Consider the following 11,017-nt stretch of genomic DNA (forward strand, 5'->3'; position numbering starts at 1 on the left):
TAAGATCATGTCACGATTGACTTAATAAATTTTAGAGTTTTTAAAAAATTTAAATAATTAGATATTTATATTTGATTTATAATGTCAATGAATTATAACTCATTTGTAAGTGTATATATCTAAACTAATGTATATTTTTTATTTTCGTTTTTGTAACTTTTAACATTTTAGAAAATAGTTAATGTAACCGTTATATGGTGATGTGGGAAGTAATCATGTCATCCTATTTATCTTATAATAGTAGTTGACCTAACTTGACTATTTTCATATTAAGGCTAGGGATGGTAATGGGTAAAGTACCCGATGGGTACCCGCAAAATTTATCCACAATGGGTAGGGTATTTACCCGCTATACGGGTACAGGTATGGGTGTGGGTAAAAACCCGCAAATTTTAATGGGGATAGGTGCGGGTATGGGTATCTAAGTACCCACCCCGCCCCATACCCGCATATATATATATATATATATATATATATATATGCTTGAACTTTATTATACAATTATGAATTGAATTTTTGTATTATTATATTACTTATGTGAAGTTATATAAGATTAATATAAAAATATATTTAATAATAAAGTAAACCAAAAAATTTATTTTGGTTTATATTTTTAATAGAAAAATTTATTTACTATTTTATATCATTTAATTAGGCTAACACAATTTAATTATTACATAGTTAATATGAGATTGACTTTTTTTTAAAATATTATTTATATATGACACACATAAAATATTTTTTACACAAATATTTTTGTTAATAAAATCATATTGATGTTTAAATCATAAAATGAATGATAAATAATAAATATATTATAAATATTTTATAAATTTTACAATCACTTACTATTACTGTAAACTTATTATTTATTAATAATATTTAAATTTTTTTTTAATATTTTAATTTAAAATAATATTTTTCTATGCAACATATGTATTACAAGCACAACTATAATCTATTGAATTTAAATAATATTATTCTTACTATTTATTCACATTCAAAGAAGTTTTTGAAAAGATATAAATATAAAAAATTATTGTTAATTTTTATGTTAATTTTTTTAAGATAAAAAAGTATAATTTTTTTAATATACACGTATATTTCTTTATTATAAAATTTTATTGTAACTATTTATCTTTTATTCAAATTCTTTTTTTTTAAATTTATATACATTATAAATATTTAATTCAGTAAAATAATTTTTTAGAAATTTATATTTTTGATAAAATACTTTCGTATAATATATGAGTTAAAAAATACTAGTATTAATATATATATATATATTAATTATATGATATTATTTTAATTAAATCTATTATTTTTCTTACAATTTCAAATTCAAAAGTTAAAAAAAATATTTTATGTATCAACTTTCTATTGTTAGTATTGAACTTCTCTACTCTAACTCTATTCTCATTCTTAATGTCTGTCTCACTAAAACTTAATAACTATGAAATGTTATTCATTAGAGTTAGTTGTTAATGTCGTCACAAGAGGTTACTAAGTGATCCCACACGAAGGGACAACCATTGTACAGATCTATTTCGTTGTCGTTCTGACATTACCAATCAATCAAATCTCACACAAGATAAGATTATCACTGACAAATAACTTGTGTGTTTAGTTTTGCTTATTGTTTCTAAGAATTTTAGTTTAGAAAATTATTATATTAAGATACATTTAACATTTATGATCTTTGAATATTTGTTTTTTATCTATATTTGTACCTTGTTTGACAACTACATATTGAATTTTTGTATTATTATGCTACTTATGTGAAATTATATAAACATATTTTTCTTTATAAATATTTTTTTCTCAAACAAGCGCGGGTAATGGGTACAAGACGGGTATGCGGGTACCCAGAGGGTACGGGTACGGGGATTAATGTTCATACCCACGCGGGTATGGGGCTGGGTATGGGTATTTTTTTAAAACGCGGGTATGGGGATGGGTACTGTAGTACCCTACCCATACCCTACCCATTGCCATCTCTAATTAAGGCACTATTTGACAGCTATGCCAGTTAATTTTTTAAAAAATAATAAAAATTAAAAAATGAAAATTAATAATTTTTTTCACAAAACGTAATGATACGAGACTGTATTTGTAAAATTAATAACTTATTTTACTCATAATTTGTAGAGATATAATATGTAATAGGTAACATCATTTCATAAATTAATATTTAGTTAAATTTTTTTTTCATTCAGTTTAATTCAGATTTGTATATACAAAAATTTAAATTCAAAAATTTTCTTAAATAATACTGAAAATACCAATCTTAAAATTCTTTAATCAGAAAAACACTTCACTATTATAATATAATGCATTAATATAGTTACACTTAGCATAGATATTATTTTTTATATTTTTAACATATCAGTCTCTAAACACTTGTGTTGTCAGGCCAATCTTTGCTAATTTAGTTGGTTATTTTATTTCATTATTCCAATAACATTTACTACATATCTTTCTTACTTACAAATATTTAAATATCTTCATTCTTCTTATATGGGTTAATATATTTAAAAAATCAGTAATTTATTATTTTTAAGAGATAATTTAGAATAATATATTCGAACTTATTATATTAATTTATAACTTTTTTATAATTTTTTAATTTATTTTAATACTTTTTAGAGTCCTTTTTATTTATAAATAAATCATTATTTAATAATTTATTTAATTAATATTGATTAAGTTATTTATTGATAAACTTGATTAAGCAATAGAAAATTTTTTGGACTATAATTAATTTGATCAATTAACAAATTCAATTGAATGTCTTGACTCACATTCTGTCTTAAGACTTCTTAAAAAAATATTCAATCATAAGTTTTAAAATGTCTCAACTTGTTATTTTTCTCTTTATTTCAAATTAGTTTCTTATTTTATTTGTATTATAATTACTCTCAATTTAATTCACATACAATATCTACACGTAAGAATGCACAAAAATTAATTAATTTAGTTCAAAACACTATAATTGAACAATTTCTTTTTTATTTTACTTTTTATGGGAATTTTCATCATTTTGACATAAATTCTTGAGTAAGTTACGTGAAAGTTTTGATGATCCACTTTCACAATCTGTGTTCATTAGTTGCTGTCATTGTCACTTAGGACTAACGGCCACCTACAACTTGAAAGCAATCTAATTGTGATAACTTTTAACTGCAATAAGAAATAAAATAATATATATAAAACAAAATTATCTTACATTAATATAAATTTAAAATTTTTTATATTTAATTTAAATTTTTTATTTAACTTATATTTAACAAATTATAATTTATTACTTTATTAATTGATGTAAATTAAATAAAATACTCAAATAAAGTGTAAAAATTTTTAAATTTATTCTAGTGTGTGAGAAGATCATTTCTCATATATATATATATATATATATATTTAACTTATATTTAACAAATTATAATTTATTATTTTATTAATTGATGTAAATTAAATAAAATACTCAAATAAAGTGTAAAAATTTTTAAATTTATTCTAGTGTGTGAGAAGATCATTTCTCATATATATATATATATATATATATATATATATATATATATACTTATTATAAAACAAATATTAACTAGTTCTTAGAAATTTTATTTTATCCTTCAAGTAGTACTCTTAAAAGAAAGCCTTAATTTTAATAATTTCTTGTCATGTTGCCCTCTTTATACTCTAACATATATAGTTAATATCATAAGCAATACTTAAATAAGTAAAACATATAATGATGTTTGTCAAGTGATTTCACATGCAAATATATTGACGGGTAGTGAAGATAATTATCCGACTCTATTAAAACACATTAGTTTGGGCTGGGTTCAATTTTCTTTTTTTATATGTGACTCAAAGTATCTTAATCCAATTATAAACAAATTCGTTCAAATTGAGTATATACTTAAAAAAAAATTAAAAGTGTGATCTATAAAAGTTAAATAATTATCAAATTAAATTAAAAAATCTATCGTTTATATAGAAAATCTTGATTTATACTCAAATAATAAATTATTCGTTAAAAAAACAACGTTTAGAAATAACACATCAAAATATTTAAATCTAAATACTCAATATATTGGATTGGATTGATTAATCAAGTATACTTTGTCTGTGAACACACCCATTCCAATGAAAGAGACAATCCTCTTCCAATTAATCTAGGCTTTTAAGCAACTCTAAAATGCATATAATATAAATTTTGATTGAATCTATCAAGAAGCTGACCAAGAGGAAAATAAGGCATAAAATTGAAAGGAAAGATTGTTAACAAAGTGCTATAGATGAAGTGTAAAAAGATCTATAAATTAATAAATGCTGAAAATGATTGAAAATTGCATTGTAAATTATTTCTTTATTTATTAGCCAATTTTACAAGAAAGAGATGATGCCCCTCCATTGTAAATTGCATTGTAAACTATTCCAAAATGCATTTAATATAAGATTTGATTGAATTTATCAAGAAGTTCATGAGTGAAAGTTGCAAAGAGTTGTCATTAATAAATGTTGTAAATGGTTGAGAATGCAGCAAAAGTGCTTTGTAAAATGGGGATTTGCCCCTCCTCACTAAGAAAAGGTAGAAAAAACCAAATGATATGTGAAAAATAGATTTGTGTATGATTGAGAGTTCGTAAGTTATTGTACACTTCGTATTTCTTTATTCAAGTCATGAACCACATTAAATCCATTTGCCACGTACATCATAAATCTATTAGACCTACATTTCTATATATTCAAAATTAATCACATTAACAATAATAGTGTAGATAATTGTCACATTACTTAAGCTATGATAAAAATTCATCATATGATTAGCTTAAGCATGTCCTTTTTTATTTCCTAGGAAATGTACTTTTGTTCTTATCTTTAACCATCCTTAGTGAACAAGTTATGCAACACTGTTTTAATTGTGACCACCTCAATCCCTAATATATATATATATATATATATATCTAGTAGTTTGTTAGACAGCTACCTCCCATCTTTCACCTAGTTAAAATTCTTGTATAATACGAATTGGATTGCTATAAAGTTGTTTCAATGGTTTAAATTATAGTTTCAAGCGTTTGAGTTCTAGTAGATGTATTTGGAACAAGAATTTTGTTGTCTACAAAAGTTATATTCAATTCAAATAGTTTTGTCTCTAATAAAAAAACATATATAATTTAAAGAAAAAAAACATTTTTGCAACAACTAAATATTTTGTGCATAAAACAATAACTCCAAGATTCAATCTCAATCTATCTTAAAAAAAAAAAAAAAAAAAAACCCTCAGACTCAATCTAGCTCATCTTCACAAACACATTAAAATATATATATATACTTTTTTTTAACACAATCTTAATTATCTTTAAAAAATTTATTAAAAAATATAAAAATATATTTAAAAAAAAAACCCATTAAATTAGGAATGACATCTATATAATTTTTTAATTTTTAATAAATTTTAGTAAAAAACTAAATATATTAAAAAATTGTGTTGCTAACCTTTATCTTTCTAGAAATATATGCTTTCAGCTCTCCACTTGTACCTATATGCATCATGTTCCTTTGCTAACATTATACTCAACTAGTACCTCGTGTGACATTTACTACTTGGCTTGACTAAAAGCTAGTTTAGGCATAAATAAATTATCAGCTTCCTAACAAGCTTGGTTTGCAAACTTCTCAGTCTATTATCAGTCAATCACTTCCAATTATTCAATTTTTAATTTATAAACAACTAAAAACCAACATAGTTCTGTCTAGCTACACTGTATTTTACTTTATATCTTCACTAATTTTTATATTGCATGAAATTGAATTTGATAAATACTTCTAAATAAAAAGGATCATGACAAGGAGGTGTTATTCGTATTATTGTGACTACCATGCAAATTTTGTACACGAACACAGACTAATCAGGATAACATGTTCAAACATATTTTTAATACTTGATATCAATTATTCAAATTATTTACGTAAAAGAAGTAAAAAAGAATTTATTTGAATAAATATAAACATATTTTTAATACTTGATATCAATTATTCAAATTATTTACGTAAAAGAAGTAAAAAAGAATTTATTTGAATAAATATAATGGACAGCAAAAATATAATTAGGTCAAATTTGAAACCGCATGCATGTACTTATTTTTCAAAAGATTTAAAGGAGGAGAAGGGGAGAAGAAAAAGCACATAAATAGCCACACATTTGTTAGAGTTTGATGGTTTAATATCAGAGAAAACAAATTCTTTTTTGGAAGCTTCTCCTTCTAAAGATTTGGGAGATTCTTCTGGAATTAGACTAAAAAAACTTTTTTTGGTCTACGCTCCTTATTTTATTGGCATTCTAAGTATTAGATTTATGATATGAAATCATTTTTTATTTAATAATTTAAATGTTTAAAATAAATAGTTAATGAAATAATATTAAAGTTTGATTCAATGGTGAATAGTATATTTTTTTGTTAGATGACATCTGCATGCATTCATCTAACAAAAAAAAAATCAATTTAAACACAAGATAAGAGGCCTTAAATATTTTTATGCTTTAATATAAGTTTAAAGGAATAGTTGGTTCATGTAAAGAGGAAATTTTTTTTAAAAAAAATTAAAAATTAAAATTAGGATATAAAACTAATAAAACATAAAAAAAAAAAATTTATTAATGTCAACCTTTAAAGTTGAGGATAAATAACTAATAATAGTAAAATTTTATTAGAAAAAAATATTTATTATATTTTTATAATTTTAATATAATAATTATGTATTTTTTTATAAAAAAAATTATTTATAAATATTTAAACTCGATTTTAATGATTAAAATTAACAAAATATAAAAATTAAATACCACAACACAATGAAGATTATATAAATAGAATGCAATATTTGTAGCATAGCAGGATTTTGTAACGATTTCATCGTGCTTAAACGCCAAATCAAGGGGAACAAAGGTGAGAGGTGACAGTGATAAAGAAAATCCAAATTTGTGCACCAAAATTGGCCAAATGGACGGCCATTACTTTATTCGATTTTTATTTTTGTTTTGTTTCAAACCCCAGGAATCAATATTAAGTTGACACGTGTCCACAATTTTGGCCACCAAATTGAATGTACCAAATAAAATCTACGAATTCTCACCGTTACAGTGGCCCTCGCTTTCGATGGATGGGACAAGCTGCGATTTGTATGCATCTTCGACAAATGCTGAGATAGACTCCACAAATTTATTGAAATATAATTATATTTTATAATTTTCATCTATTCATTGCATGAAATTTTAATTTTTTTTATAATTATTACATGAAAAATATAAAATATTATATATATTTCCTAAGTAAACATGAATACCAAGATATGGATATTCAAAAGCTCAATGATAGATTGATTAAATTTCAAACAAATCGCAACAATTACTATATCATTTTCTCCAATTATGAAGCACGATTCTCCAATTATGTTAAAGTAGAAAACATATGTAAAATTATAATTCGTACCTTTTTATTATTAATTTCATATTTTATTTTAATACATATCCTAACTTAAATTCCATTTGATTTACAACTTACTATTAGCATCGGTCACGTCACTATTTAAGTTAGGTATGCTTCCAACGCTAGCTACTGTTGCCAAACATGTAATAACTAATATTGCACCATTTTTTTTCTCTTTTTAAATGACATTGTCGTTGTTGAGGAGTAAAATGAGTCAAACATAAAGAGATGAAATAAAGACAATGATTTTCTTTTAAAAATGGCTAAACTTGATGGCATTGCAAGAGAACAAGCCAAAAAAACATCCTAAGCACGTTATTATTTTAACAAAGTCTTTGAACTTGAAGGAGAAAAGATTAAGTCCACTAGGGATTAGTACTACTAGTATTTAATATTGTCAAGTTTGTATATATACATAACGAATGAGCTAATTAACAAGCATAAGGTACAATAATGCCTTGGAGAACAAGATGGGGTTGACCAAAGTATATGACTTATGTTGGGAGAAAATATATCCTCTTGAACTTGTGATAATGATTAGGGATTCATTATGATAGAATAAAAATATGATAATGTTTTTATCTTAAAATAATAAATTAGATACATTGTATATTTATAACTCGATTCTCTTGTGTAATTAAATTTACACTAAATAAAAGTATATGATAAAAAATGATTATATTTTAAACATCATCGTTTAAAGATTAATTATCTGCTAAAAAAGATCAAACAGATTGATCATTCAAATGATATGCAATAAAATTATCCAATTTATTACTGTTAAACTGATGGAATGTTATATACATAAAAATCATATAAGGTATTCCTAAATTTGCTTACATCATTTTCATGGGATGCTTGCACCAAATACAAAATGGACGTGATACCATATTGAACGATGCTTCTTAATGACCAAAGTTGGTGAACTGCAAGTCACAGATGTTGATGGCCATACTAATGTACATTGCGTTCGTATCCAACTTGGTCGGCAAATATTTAAGGTAAAATTAAGGTTGTTTTAGTTAGTTTTAGTTAAAATATACATGAATTTACTGTGAGAAAATGATTTAAAAGAATAAAAATTTAGAAAATATAATTTTAAACACATACAAGTTTAATCTGTTTGATGTAATTACATTTTTTAATAATTTATACAGTAGTTTATATAACTTATAATGTAATTCTAATTAAAAATTTAATATGATAATTGTTAAATATAAAATATGGAGTATATAATTATAATACAATTATAAAAAAAATACTTTTTTTCTAAATAAATTAAACAACAGGTCAAAAACACTAAAAAGAGATATGTCAAAGACATTACGTTAATGCTTTATAAATCATTAAGTGTGTGAAAATTTATATATTATGTGAGAATCATGAAATTCAAAGTTCATGAAAAAATAATTTCATGAAATTCAAAGTTTATAAAAAAATAATTTTATAAACATAAAATAAAAAATATAAATTTCATAATAAAATAAATATAACATCTTGACCAATATCTTGCGGCTAAAATTCACAAGGTTGAATCAAGGTCTAAACCTTGATTTTACGACTATTGGTCGGTGCAACAATAGCTCAAACAAATATAAATATATAATATCAATTTTATTTTATTTATTTATCTAAAAATTATTATATATACTATAAATTTTATCATTTTTTAAAATTATTTAATATTTTTTATTATATCCTTTATTAGTACAGTCTCTCTTTAACTTTTGCTGTGGAAGTCAAACAAGATTGAAGCAAGATACTAAGGGCTTGGTTTTTTTAAAAATAATTTAAAAAAAAAACTTATTTGTTAATATAAATTTTATTTTTATTTTTTTTAAAATAAATTTTAAATTATTTTAAAATATAATTATAAAAATTAAAAATCAAAACATAAACAAATAAACCGTAATTTGTGTGCATTAATTGGTGCTGGGATCCGCTGCTTTTTAAAATTTTCCATTTTTGTTTGAATTTGAAGACTGAATTTGTTCAAATGGAAAGTGTGAAAATTAAGCTCTGTATTATATTATATTCCTTTTTAATTTGTTTCAAGCATTATTTTGCTCTACCTTTCTTTAATATTATAAGGCGCGTTTGATTGTGCCATATTTTCTTTAATTTATTTTTAAAAATTATCTTCATTTTCAATTTTTAGGATGTTAGGAATAATAATTATAAAAAATTCTCATAATTATTTTATTAAATTTAAGTAAGAAATGTTGATAACAAACTTCTTTTGTCAATACATTAATCGTTATGAATTATTTTAGTCTTTCAAATTATTTTTAAAACCCATTAATGCCACCAATTATTACTCATTATATATTTATAATGTTAAGAATCCATCGATTTGATCTTGAATTTTGACCAAAAAATTATGGTCATTTCAATCCTTAGGTGGCTTGTTTGATCATTTCAAATTGATAAATTGACTAATTTTACAATGGTAGAAAGTATATAAATTAATAGTGCTAATATTAAGTACTAAATTAACTGAAAATTATAAAAATAAAGGATTATATCAATTGATATTTATAATTTGAGAGATTAAGTATATGTATTATTCATATTTAATATCTCTTTATACTTCAAAGGCAAAATTATTAAATGACTGATATTTTCTGAAGTAACACCTTACCGACCACGAATTATAAATGGCATTGATATATTTCCAAAAAGAAAATAAATGGTCGGCACACACACAAAATATACACACAGACACACGCATGAATGCTAAAACAGGCAGTTGAAAATTAAAAAAAAATTAATTAAATTAATATAAATTTAAAAATCTTTATATTTATTTAAATTTTTTATTTGATTTATATTTAATAGCTAATAAAATAATAAATTATAATTTATTAAATATAAGTTAAATGAAAAACTCAAATTAAGTAGAAAATTTTTTAATTTTATATTAGTATGAAAAGATTTTATTTCTAAAAAATATTATATATATATAATAAATATTAAAAATAATATTAATAAAATCAATTATTTATATGAATTATAATTTAATTGCATATATTCTTAAATATTTTTATATTTTAAAATTTTAAATAAGCTAAACCATTAATAAGTAATTTTCACTGTGTTCCTTATAAATCAGTTATATGTTCTCTTAAGTAAGAAATAATTATTTTTATTAATTTTATATTAATAGATAATAAAATTAGTAATTTATTTAAAAAATATAAATATCTTTAATCTTTAAAATATTAAAAAATATAAATGTTAATTTTTAAAAAAATATATAATCTCTTTTCAAATTTACAATAACATGCACTAAATTAGTATTTTTAATTCGTTTAAAAATAAGAATGAGTTAAAATAAACTCACCTAATGCTTACAACGTGTATATGAATTTACATACGACTGTTCTGTTTTAAAATCTCTGTTAAATATTCTAAAGAAAATTTTTATTACCGATAAATATTATTCCTACAACCTGTGCTATAAATAAAAAACAAATATAATATAAAATAAAAATATTTAAATGAAAAGTAATATTAATTTTGATATC

Source organism: Abrus precatorius, unplaced genomic scaffold, assembly GCF_003935025.1.
Source record: "Abrus precatorius isolate BTA unplaced genomic scaffold, Abrus_2018 Scaffold1, whole genome shotgun sequence".
NCBI lineage: Eukaryota > Viridiplantae > Streptophyta > Magnoliopsida > Fabales > Fabaceae > Abrus > Abrus precatorius.